This window comes from Hippocampus comes, unplaced genomic scaffold (assembly GCF_001891065.2).
Source record: "Hippocampus comes isolate QL1 unplaced genomic scaffold, H_comes_QL1_v1.1 scaffold7, whole genome shotgun sequence".
In the NCBI taxonomy this organism is placed as follows: domain Eukaryota; kingdom Metazoa; phylum Chordata; class Actinopteri; order Syngnathiformes; family Syngnathidae; genus Hippocampus; species Hippocampus comes.
The window spans coordinates 1,120,861-1,130,908 of NW_017842060.1; positions in this window are offsets into that span (position 1 = coordinate 1,120,861).

Genomic DNA, 10,048 nt, shown 5'->3' on the forward strand with positions numbered 1-10,048 from the left:
GACTCCACAATATTCGGACTTTCTCATAAAATACTGACTTTTTTTTTAATCAGTATTACTTCGTAAAAAACAAATCTCTTCATAACTTTTACAAATTTACAGATTGTCATTGAAATTTGGATTTGTCTCATTTTGACTAGTGTTTGTCATCATGGCACGGTATTGTGAAATATGACTTTATTGGAAATACCACAAGAATATTGTCGACACTTGACAAAGTGTTTTTTGTCTTTTATTCTTCGGAAATTAACAGAAAATTTTCCAACTTTATTCTTACAGAATTCACGAAATATTGTGACTTCATTCTGGTAATTTCACAACTTGAGTTTCATCAAGATGTGACCGGATTCGAATGCTATGCGAATCGCCGCCGTTTTGACAAAAATGGTAAAAGTTTCCTAAGACTTGATTAAAAAAAAAAAAGTTTTGTATCCGTACAAGAATTGTCAGAATCATATGATTTTTATTAGTTTTTTCAATGCAATTTTCTCACAAACTTGTTTAGCCCCGTCAAAGATGACTTCATCGCTAGACAAGAAGTCGTAAAATTTTGGAAAGCTGCGAGGCAACTGAATGTTTTTAAAGCCGACAAAAACTAACAAAACGAAAGCAATCAATGAATCAATCCAAAGTGACTTTACTTGAAAGCGGCGCTGCCACCTGAATGTTTTTCCTCGCCGCAATCGGAGTGCGACTTCCCCCCTAGCCATGATTGTCTTTTTTTTTCCTAGAAAAATAAAAATAACACAACAAAAAAAAGTCTCGATCACTGTAATGATGTGCGCACCTTAAAAGCCCAGTGCGAATGCTAACGCGATTGCAATCTGACAAACTCCCAAACGGAGACCAAATCTGAAATTCCCTGCCTGTGTGTCTTCGGCTATCCACAGGGAGGCGCCAAAGTGACGAACGCGAGCACGGTTTGGAGTCTTTTTCATTTGTATTACTTTGAAGGAAGCGCCTTTGGGTGAGCCCGAGATGGCGCTTCAAGCCCTTTGCACCTTTCTGAGCATGCTCACTTTGTCACTTCCTGCTTGGAGGGGGTCACGGGACAAGTGGGTGGCGGCGTTTTTTTTTTTTTTTTTGTTTTGTTTTTTGTACATTTTCATTCTTTCTTTTTATGCATTGTGTCCTCTTTTATGACATTTTTTGAAGTGTAAAATGGTCACTTGAGAGTCATTTAGACTGAACAACAAAATCAGATGGAATTTGTTTTCCGCCCCAATTTGTTTTCCCACTGTTCGAAAAAAGCTTTGGTTGTAAGTGGGTGGGGGTGTCCAAATGGCCTGTTTGAAGTTTTGAGATGTGAATGTCAAAGGAAAAATCTACCCCGCAAACAATCCAGACTTTGCGTAACCGATCAGCTTTTGGTCCTTTGATCTTTCAATGGTGAAAATTGGGATTTTGTAAAATGAAGGTTTTCATTCTACTTGGCAGGATTTTCTTTGAAAATCTTTGCTTTTTCCTGATTTAGTTTTCCAGTCGGAGAGGTGATTACAATTTTTTTTTCTTTTCTTTTTTTTTTTTTTTTGTTGATTTGTTTTTTTAACTATCTCAAAGGATCACCATCTACAAAAGGATTTCCAATTAGGTCCGAAAAATTCCGCAAATTTCTTTCTGAATCTTTGTCAAAGATTTGTTAAAATTCTTCCGGTATTGTGACTTTCTTTTGAAATTGAAGTAGATGGAAAGATTGAGGCTGAAATTTTGCACAAAAAAAGTGTATCTTTGTGACACGATCACTAATCTTTCAAATGTTTTGAATTTGTTTTGTCCAACATGAAGACCTTCATTAAAATTTCACCAAATTTAACCAACAATCATTCGTATCACGTCAACGCTTTTGTCCAAATGACAAATAGGGCGATCCTATCAAATATCGCCCACTCGGCGGAATTTCAAAAGTGGCCTTCAAAGTCTGCCAAAAGTCAATTTGACTTGAAATTCACGTGAAGTGGGGTGGATTTTTCTTGTTTTTGGGCCCCCTGGTGGCGTTGTGGCATTTAATTAAAAAAAAAAAAAAAAGCAAAACTGGTCAAACTTGAGAACGGCGGAACGAAGAATCCACCCTTGATTCCGCACGCCAGACACAAATCTCACACACACGTAGTTTAGATACGCGGAGACCTCAGAAGAACCTCAGTATGTGTGCGCGCTTGGCTTTGCACATTAATGCAGTTTGTTTTCCTACAAAGGGAAAAAGTTTACCTCGGAAGCTCTCAGCCATTTTGTATGCGACGGCAGCTGACGCGCGCTGTGCTATGTCGTCACTTTTCAAGGGGAAAACATTTTCGAAATGAAATCCATCGTGTGACTTGATTCATCTTTTCCCCCTCCAAATAGGGCAACCAAATTTTGATTTTGTACGCAAATTTCTTTTTCCCCTTTTTACTTATTTTTTTACCCTGAATTAGTACACACATTACCCCCCCAAAATATATATATATATAAATACGTATATATTCTAGCAAATGGACAACTTCATTATTTTCCCTGTTGTGATGACTTTTTCTAGCTGAATTCCATTTTTCTCGTAAAAGCTATTTTATTCACCCCATCAAACATTTTTTAAAATCGGATTTTATCACAAAGTGGCCTTTTTGTAAAATTAAAAAAATGTAACAAGCAACTTTTCTCATGTAAAATTCAGACTGTAAAAAGAAAATTTTTCAGTTTTGATTCCAAATTCTTTTTCTCCTCAATTAAAAAAAAAAAATCACGTTTCTGCGGAATTACAAGTCTCAATCTTTTTTTTGGACATATTTTAATGCGAAATAGTGACAACGCAAATTCATATCACAAGTTAGAATTTCCTAATCTCTTTGATTTTCAAGCAAACTGACTATTTAAAAATAGATTTTTGAAAATAACTTTGTTTTAGATATTCCAGATCCATGACTGCTTTGAAATGACTTTATTCTTGTAAAAAAAAAAGACTTCATACTAGTATTTTTTACAAATCCTTTTCTCAAATTATATATTCAAATTCAATATCCTTTTTTTTTTGTCTTTCCAACTTTATTCACCAAAAAAAAAAAAAACCTGTACATAAACGCGCCCTCCCAGTGACGTTCCGACCTTGCAAAGTGACGACTTGACGTAAAGCGGCCGTCTGCCCGCGCTGAGAGTCCACGCAAAGGCACAGTCTTACCTCACACGTCGCCATAGCAACCGTGAAGGACGCTCCTCGTCTCTGGGCGTTCTTTCTCATTTCTGCACGATGAATAAAAAGCATAGAAATAAATATCAACATACAGTATACCCATACCTCTCTCTCTATATATATACAGCTATCTCTCTCTCTATTTGAAGTGTACAGGATGACATATGGAAGCGCGCCGGGTGTCGGCCGCACTACGAGCTTTTGTCTTCTTCGTGACTCGGGCGCACAGCAATCGAACAAGCCGTTGGTTTGGGGCAACTCGAACTCAATCCTGTCACGAATGCTCAGCCCACCAAGCCCGCCCTCCTCCAGGCCCGTGTAAAATGTCCGACCCCACCCCCCCTCCTCCCTACGTGTTCTAAGTGCCAATGACTTGTGAATTCCTAACTGTGACCCCCAAATCATCATCCAAATAATAAGAAATGAGAATTGCACATTAACTACTGTAAAGAGAAATCTGACTGATTGAACAATGAGGATGCCATCTGAATAAAAGCAAATGTTTGTCATAAAATGTGTCCGCATTTCCATTTGGGGCGGGAGGAGCGAAGACGTCATCATCCTTGTACTCTTCAAAGATCGTAGAAAGGGTTCTGTCAGTCGTCATCTGTACCTGTGGGTAAAAAACAAAAAACAAAAAACAAAACAAAAAAACAAAAAAGGACGTTTCGCTTCTCTCACAGAAGCTTCGTCAGCGGTAGACAACCCTGAAGTCTCCGTGAAGACTCCGGGAAGTTGCTCTGCGCTAAAAGGCTGAGCGTGGCCTGTTTGAGGACTGGGTGGGGATGGTTAGTCACGCCCCTATGGTGAAGAGGGTATACCCATACCCATACAGAGGGTACAGATGACGACTGACAGAACCCTTTCTACGATGGAACTTTCCTGTACGACTGAGAGCCTCCACAAGCACTCTTCAAAGATGTATTGCTGCCACCTTGTGGTCACACATATGTCACCTTGACACTTTGCAGGCGTTTGAACTCAAAAGATGTTCTTCTCTTTACATTACAAACACACTGGCGAAACCCCAGTGGAACGGGTGGGTGAAAAAATATATATATATATTTGGGCAAAAAAGGAAGCACAGATTATCAGAAAAACGTGTCCGTCTGACGAGCGTCGTGTCGTTTCGTCGAGCTCGGTTTAGGCTGGTGTCGCGTTAGATCAAAGCTTCTTTGTACTGTGACGTTGGTTGAGTCGGCGCTGATTGGTTGAAAGCAAAAGACGCGCGCGTGCGAGCACGTTCGCGCTGACGCACGCACAGACGCTGGGGTGGCGTCGCTGCAGAACTCCAGACATGAGCGTATTCTACTGAAAGACGACCGTGTTTTGTATTTTGGCGAAACCAAATATTTGAAACAAACGTCTGAAACAAAACATGCTCAGGAGAATTACACACCGTGGACTTCAAAACACAAAGCTTTGCCTTATTTTAAAAAAAAAAAATGTCCACTTGGCTGAATGCCACAAAACTACACGACTCACCCTTGGCATGCAAATCGTTTGCACTTACGCGGTCACGATAGCAGAGGACAAAGCCTGTTCTTTGTGCGTGTACAGTATTACGCTGCCTTCCGGTGTCAACTTTGAGCCTTGATCAAAATTGGTCATAAAACTTCGGAATCATCAAGTGTATTTTTATTTATTTTTTTTGCAAAGAAGTTTTGCTTTCAAATCGTCTGGAATCACCAGAGTGCATTTCGTTCGACATTTCAAGCGGGTTCAATTCAGTGGCGTTCGATATGAGGTCTCCAAACCGGCGATGTCAAACACACGGCCCGCAGGATAATTTCGATGTGGGGGGGGGGGGATGCATCTACAATAGACGCGGAATGAGTATTTTTAATAAAAGGCAATTGGTGGAACAAACACAAATGAAAAACTGTTTTCTCTTTAGTTTGTGAAGTGCAGGCAGGGATTCCATTTCGAAGAAGAGATTTAAAAGAGATACACTAAATATTTTCTTGTGACCGAACCCCTCATGATAGTAACTTAAACAAGAGTTGAATCAACAAACAGCTCTTCTTGACTTCTTCAAATGCTTTCAGTCGTAACGGCCCTACAAGGGAAACGCGAACTAAAATGTGGCCCATGACAAAAATGAGTTTGACACCCCTGCCTTAAAATAAGACCAGTATCGACCTGATACAGTTTTAGGGGTGTTGAGTGAGGGTTTCGGGGCACGTGTCTAGTCGGTGTAAAACTGGGGTTTCCCGATGCTGTAAAGGGGTGTCAACTTTGAGTTTTACGACACAGTTTCGAGAGGGCAATTTAGAGTGTCGATGTATGGTTGTAGGGATTTGCGGGCACGGTTTTTTTTTTAGGTTCCAAGCCTGTATTACAAGTTGGATTGACGCCAGGGTTGAAATCCAGGTGCCGATAAATGCTCGGTATTTCCAAACAGGATAAAAGTTTTACGATCGTGTTACAAGTCTGAGTTCGGGCTTCAAAGTTGGGCTCCAAGACGGGCTAAAGGACGCATGCACATTTGACGCGTACACGGGCCATTGAATGCGGTGGACCTTCTGGAGCCTGCGTGTGTGTCAGAGTGCGTCTGCCGATTCGGCTGCGTTGTCACACGCGGGGGACGTGAGCGAGTGCGTGGCATCGCCAGAGGGCGCCCAGTCGATGACGTGCACAGGGGGCGCTGGAGCCTTCGGGCAGTAGGCAGGGGACACCCCGAATTGGTTGCCAGCCAATCGTTCGGGCACACAGAGACGAACAACGCTCTCACCTAGGGACAATTGAGAGTGACCAATCAGCCTGCCATGCATGTTTTTTGGAATGTGGGAGGAAACCGGAGTACCCGGAGAAAACCCACGCAGGCCCGAGGAGAACATGCAAACTCCACACAGGGAGGCCGGAGCTGGAATTGAACCCGGTACCTCTGCTCTGTGAAGTCGACGTGCTCACCACTGGACTACCGGGCCGCCGTTACTACATGTACATGTTTACTGTATTTTGCTATTCATACACGAAGATTTATACAAGACTTATACATGTTTAAATATATCAGTATATAGTGTTAACGAATGTAAATGACTACAAACACTTACTTCTACATGCACGTATCGAATTAAATTTGGCCTTATAAATATTTTTTCTACTCATACACATGTACATGTACCTATACGGGGTGGGGGGTTCGCTACTTTGCGGATTTTCGTTTATCGCGGGTGGTTTCGGTCCCCATTAAGTGCGATAAACGAGGGATGCCTGTACATCAGAAAGGATTGGCCACTCTTCACAATTCTTTGTCATTTCAAGTCGCCTCCACCTCCAGTCGGACTTGATTCATGACAGACGCGGCTTTGGGGTGAGAGAGAGCCAGAGAGAAAGAGAGATGGCGTGAGCGGCATGGATGGCAAGCAGCCAGTGCTCAGCGACCTTTGCGCAGCAAAACACCCCCCGCCCTACGCAAACGTCACAGCCCTCTTTGCTGACCGGACGCTCCCCGAGTGGGGAACATGGACTTGTTCTCCTCGTCTGTGGGGCCACATTTCAGAGCTCCCTGCATCACTTCCACGCTGCCGCCACCGTCAAGAGCAGGAGGGAGAGGAGGAGGAGGAAGGTCCACCGGGGACACGTTGGAACGGACTGCATGTAAGAGCACCTGACAGACAGGTAAGAAGCATCAATCAGGGTGGTGCCCAAAAAGGGGGGGTGGGTTCCCTAATTTAGCCACCAAAGCCAGTTTTACTTCGTAACATGACATTCGGTAGACATGTCTATGATAAGGAGACCCACAAAAAAGTCTCAAGAAGCCATACCGCGAAGCGCACAAAAGTCGGATAGTCTGACTCAAATCCAATTTCAATCCAGAGAGTAGTTTTTAAATTCAGTCCCCAAATGTGGTACTTCTATCTGTTATGAATAGACCCACAAAAAAAAAAAATCTCCAGAAACCATGTTGGAAAGTCATTTTGGCTCTAGAGCTGCATTTTTGAAATGTCTTTCGGTCATTATTTCATTTCGGCCACAAGCCAGTTTCAATTTGTTGCCATCAAAATTGAAAGGCATGTCGATTATTCGTCCGTCAACAGACAAAAAGCCTCAAGAATCCATGCCATACCGTTTTGGCTCCAAGAGGCCAAAAACAAGTTTGGGGCTATCGAGGTGTTCTCATTTTGTTTCGTCTCTCATCAATGGCCCCACTAAAAACTCTCACGCACGCAGGGGGTGTGCCATTTTGCCTTTGGGGGCCATTTTAGGCCTCTTAGTTTCTGTTTGTTTGCAATGTTTTTGGCCCTTGAAGCCAGTTTGGACATCACAATGTGGTCGGACGTGTCTACGGCGAGTCGACCCACGCAAAACATTTCCCCAAGCCATATTTGAAGAGACACAGGAAAGTCTTTGCCTTCACCCACAGTTTTATTTGATTTGAATCCAGTTTCGTGTCCATTTTGAGGAGCCCCACAAAACATGTCTGGTTAAGCCATTCCACCAACACGTTTCCTTCCCTCGACGGCGCGCGGATGCCGTTGGCCTCGTCTCTAATTGTTCGTACGCAGCGACAGGGCGGGCGGGTCGTGTCACGTTGCGCTTCTCTCCCGAGGGGCCTCTCGGACACAAGTAACGAGTTGACTATTTTGGGAGCCAAAAGTCCCAAAGACTCGATCTGAGGGACAAGTCTGGATGCTTCCGATCTTTCCATCTCCGCCGTCCGCCCACGTCAATGTTCCTGATCAACATGAGCGCGTTCGGTTTTGAGACAGTCCAGCGGCGGCGAGGCCGCTGTCAGAGAAAGCCGACAGAGAGCAGACGTCACAAAATGACAGAGTCCAGACGCAAACGCTGACAGTGAAGACGGGGACAACTGCGTACATTTGGAGATTGTGCTTCGCTTTCCCCGTTTGAAGATGAAACCCTCATGAGAAACTTCAAAGCCAACTTCCAAAGTCCTCAACCCTGATTTGAGACTCCGACTCGAGACCTCGCCATGTGAATCCCTCAGCCTTGTTTGAAACCCAGCCAAATACTGAAACCCTCAACTTGTCTCCAAACCCGACTTCCGAGCCCTCACCCCCTGTTTAGAACTCTAAGCAATTCTTTAACCCCTAATTTGAAACTTTAACTCGAGGTTCAATTGCAGGCTCGCACCTCGAACCCATTCTTGAGAGCCAAAGCTTAATTTGAAACACTCAAACTTGTTTGAACACCTAAACTATGATCGAATTAGCAATGGTTTCAACCCCTAACCCTCGCTTGATGAACCCCTTGCGATTATTAGAAGCGTTATTTGAAACCATAACCCAGCATTGAAACACTCGCTTTTCACCTTCGGCCTTGTTTAAAACCCAAATTGTCTGACAAACCCACTTTTGTTTGTTTGTTTGTTGTTGTTGTTTTTTTCAAAACTTTAACCGTAGTTTAAAAACCTAACCCTATTTTATGTTTTATTTTGTATGTTATATTTGATAACCCTCACCATTGTCTGAAACATGACCTGATCCCAATTCGACGCCCTGATCCATCCCAGAAGCCATAATTGCGCCTGCCGACCTTCATTTTAAACCCTAACCTTGCTTTGAAAGAGAAAGGTAAAACCCCAAGCCACAAGGTGTCAAACTCAAGGCCCGGGGGCCAGATTCGGCACGCCATGTGTGGCCATATGCCATATGTGGCCCGCTAAAGCAAATCGTGGGTGTCAACTTCCATGATGCTTGCTAAAATCTGTACCAAATTGTCATGGGTAATAAATAATTTTGAGATTTTGCAACCCCGCAAATTAAATTTGCGACCCCGTTTACACTCACTAGAACAATAATTGAACAAACAACAAACAAATAGTTGACTGATTTCAAAACTAGCAAGCCATCAATTTTTGGGGTGTACAAGTAAGAATACGATGTGATGATGAAACGTTTCTTCGTTTTCTGTCGTCACGGCCCTCCGAGGGATAATGTAACTCCAAAGTGGCCCGCGGCAAACATGAGTTTGACACCCCTGCCCTAAACCGAGCTTGAAACCCTCCTTCCACATGCGCCAAACGTGCTTGTTTCTTGACTGTTTGCCACTCGTGCGGGCGTGTGTCGTGCGTGCGACTGCTCGACTCCCCGCGTCAAACGTCCATTTGCATTCGCATCCGAATCGAGCAGTTTGCGTCGGGCCTTGTCATCCGCCCAGCCCTTTGCTCTGCGCGGGGTGCGACCTCCTGAGCGTGCACAATGTCTCATCAATGTCTCTTGTGTGGACTTTGAATGGTGCGCATTTGTTCTGACGTGACACCAGCAGGCAGTGCACTTTGCCTGCATGCTCAGCCCCCCCCCCCCAAAAAAAAAAAAAAAAACAGCACCGTTGTTGTTCTCATGGCTGAGAGCAGCTTGTAAATTTTAGGAACATCTTTCCATTTCGATTTATTGCAATGCACAATAAACGATATGCACATCTAAATAAACAAACCAGATATGTACAATTACAGATGGGACCAGTGACTCATTTCCGCCGTTTTTCATGAGGCGATTTTCGGGTGATCACACAAGGTCTGTCTTGCACTCTTTGATAAGAAAAAAAATGCTCCGGCTTCTTCAAAATGTGTTTTCCCACATCGAGTATCGAGTGGAATCTCCTCTATTGGAGATGATGATTTTCGTGCATGAGTGATACAGTGAAACTCCTCTGCAACGAAACTTTTGCAACGAAAATACCCCCTAATGTGAAAACATTTTCATGCATGATAGCCATTCCCACTTTTCTGCCCCCCCCCCCACGACGAAAAAGCCCCCTGTTCCGTTTCACGAAATCTTTTTCTCTGCTCTTGCCTCGGAAGACATTCACTACACCGAAAACAAGCCTTCCGCAAAAGTCTAATCCAACAGCGACCTCTACTGCTTTGTTCGGAAAAGGCAACAGAAAACACCACGCTGGTTTACACATGCGCAGCAG